Raw genomic sequence first — 3,459 nt, forward strand, 5'->3', positions numbered from 1 at the left:
ATACTACACTGTTTGGACAAGGAAATGATAAGGAAAACTTCCATGTATCTTGTATACATACTGTCAATATTTTGTCTATCTTCTGCATCTTTTTCCTCTGCCGTGCACAGCCCAGTAGCTGTATCTCTGATTGTATCTCTGTGTCTGTATGCAGGCCTCCCTATACAGTCCAGGAAGCAGCCCTGGGATGCGCCACACTACAGACCCGAGAGAAACGTCTGCACTCCAACTTCTCTTTCTCCTGCAGCTGCAAGAGGTTTCCTATCAGTGCAGATTATTCCCAACCCGGCCTATAGCTTTCATCTAAATGTCAGTTGCAAAGGCGTGTCAGAGAGATAAAAGCCCAGATAGAGGGCCGCCGTCAGAATGCATTCACCGAAGCAGGGGTAGAGGTAGAGAGCGAGGGATTGTATACGTGTCAGCGCGAGGTATTGACAGATGCTGCACACTGAGAGCTATAGTGTCCGGGTGTATAGGATTGCCATGCTTTTTTCACCCCCCGGATGCAAAACGTTTATCTCACCTAGTTTAGTTTGGTGAGTTTTGATAAGACTGGCGCAGTGAATGACACCCGTATCTGCTTTTTCCCCAACCGTCTTTTATTTACTGGAGGAGAAATTTCATGAAGCAAATTAACCTCCAGACACCAAACTCATCCTTTTTAAGGTGTGAGTTACAAGTTGCTCTCTCACAGATCCATATACAACCTATAAAAAAATGTGGATATTTCATTCAGCCCTAAAACTGAAAAGTCTGTAGATTTACAAAACCATTTAAGCCATTGCACCATTTATAGACGCTTCTTTTAGACCCACAATGGAAAATTCCATAGATTAACAGTAGATGGTCTTGAGCATTAGAGAAGTTGAGATTTTAAGTTTAAAATTTCAAAATAAACTTCCCAGGAAGTTAGGTGTAGGCAACAAATCCACAGAGTAAGGTTTAGGAAAAGAGCGTGGTTGATGTTAACTTGCCTGACTAACGAGTCACACGACTATCGACACTATTCACATTCCGAACGACTGACGTGACAAAATGTCAACTTTACTTTTAAGTTCACGCTAGACAGGAACAGCGGTCTCCTGGATGAAAGTCTTGTGTTAGTTAGTTGCCATGCCCGTATTGCAGTGGGCGGGAGCATCATATACACACACTAAATGAGCCACATTGTTTGAGGGACCGCTCTCTCCACCGCACCCCCTCCCCATTGGACCCAGCGCCACTGCACTACTACTACAAACTACGCTATCGCAGTTGTGTAGCAGTTTTGCAGCCGCTGCCCTACGCCATCAAATTTATAGAAACTGAGATGAATCAAACTCGCTGTGTAAAGGTGTAAATGTAAAATTTGTTTTTCTCCCTCCCCAACACTCGCCACCCACTCAATCAAATCAAAGCCACGTGCCGCCTCGGTGCCATCGGCATAGAGGCCAGTGAACTCCCTCAAGTCTTCCTGTTCCACGCGACCCGGACGTTTCTTTGACCAATGATGCACATGATGCGGTCCTCAGCGGGAGCCGCCACCTTGGCAAGATTCCCTTTCACTATGAACTCCTGAGATGAGGTCTCAACCCGGCTCTCTAAGGGGGTCACGGACACAGATGGGGCCCGGACGCCCCGCGTTCACCGTGCCTGTTTGATCGCTGGGCTGAGCTGCAGACACGGCAATGCGTCTGAATCAGCCTCACTAAAAAAAAAAAAAAAAAAGTAAAAAAACTGGTCTGTGTTTATGTTAACTCACAATGATTGGTTTCACTGAGTGCCAAGGATAATTACCAAGGGTATTTCTTTATTGAATGGTAATTACAAAAGACAAATAGACTCCATGCAGCTGACTTCCTGAGTAAAAGAGCTCTCCCCCAGTGCAGCTGTGGGTGGCGACGCCGCCAAGAGTCGTCGTTTATTGATGTTGCTATCCACTCAAAACACTGAAATAAATAGCCAAAAGGTGGCTGATTAAAAAAAATGAATGGATGAGGGAATAATAATACAGTTTACACTGTTCGTTGACCAGCTTTCTTTATTTTTACTGAACACAAATTGATCACAGCCTAAGTGAGGGTAATAAATCAAAAACCTTCAGCAGCGAGTGTACTTGGCCTCTGCTGTACTCAACAGTACTGTACTGACGATTTGACCATTAAATCCACTGTAGCTCAGTTGATTTGAAACTTTTTCCACCCTGACTTTCATGTGAATATTATAATGACCTATGATGACAATCTGCCATTTCCAAGGCCAGTCACACGGTATATACGGCCAGATCCTGAGATAGCACATCATCACTGTAATTGACTTCTGTCCAGGTCTTGACTGAAGGTCATGCAGGCAGCCAGACAGATGAGTAATTAAAATCTCTTCTGCTCTTTAAGACACTCGCTGAAGTCCACCCTTCATTTGGAACGTCATTAGTCATGCTACAACTCACACGAGCTTTATATCATGACACTTCCTGGTGCACATTTGCATTCAAACACAATGTATAATCATTAGCAGTATCCTAAGTAATTGAAGGTGGCACTTGGGAAATGGTTACCTGACACTGACAAGTGGAGGATGGAGGGCGCTGTCAGCAAGGTGCCGGCGCATTGCCGCCTTCGCTTCGTCACTCATAATCTGCCAAAGTGTGGTGAGAAAGGGAGGTTAGAAGTTTTCGCCGCGACTTGGAACCCAACTCTTGTTTTGAGATGGGGGATTCATTCAATATATCATCTTCAGTCACACAATACGCTGCAGAAAGGCTCGGAGCCAGTGTTGACCGTACGTAAAGTAGACCCCACTCATCAACTTGGTTTAATGCTTTAATCATTTCCAAATGCTTCTTTGGAGCCGTTTTGTACTCTGCGAGAGGACGAGTGAGTCCAATCAACACTTGAAACTAAAAATTCACTGAGACGTCAACACTTCTTACCACTGGGAGATTAGAGCAGAAATTACAGCAAGCAGACAAAAAAAAGTATATTTAGTGATAGCAAAAAAATTAATCTCTATTGTTAGGCTTAAAATATGCAACGTTTCTGTATTTTCCAGACATGTAATCATACATGTCATGGTGATATAGAATCTATATTATACGCAAGACATATGTTCAAACCAGATGTGGAACGAACTGCAAAATACTCACATTCATGTATTCAACGCATACAAATTGCATGTTTTAGAGCATACTGTGGTTCTCATTATTATTCCAATACATAGGGGTAGTGTATGCATTCAAATAACACAAGATAGACCCTTTATGCTGCTCATTGAGTTAAGTTGTTCCTTCCAGAAAAGCATAACTACTAGATTGAACCAGACCAACCTTCTGTTTCCATTGTGTTTTCATGTTTTAAGACATCATAAGACAACACCTGTTAAATTCCAGCATGTTGCGTTATTCTGCACTTGACACTAAAACAGGAAGTAGTTTAAATGTGCAAACATTTTGATGCTGAGATCCTTTTTTCTTTTAAAAAC

This window comes from Eutrigla gurnardus, assembly GCF_963514095.1.
Source record: "Eutrigla gurnardus genome assembly, chromosome: 18".
Classification (NCBI taxonomy): Eukaryota; Metazoa; Chordata; class Actinopteri; order Perciformes; family Triglidae; genus Eutrigla; species Eutrigla gurnardus.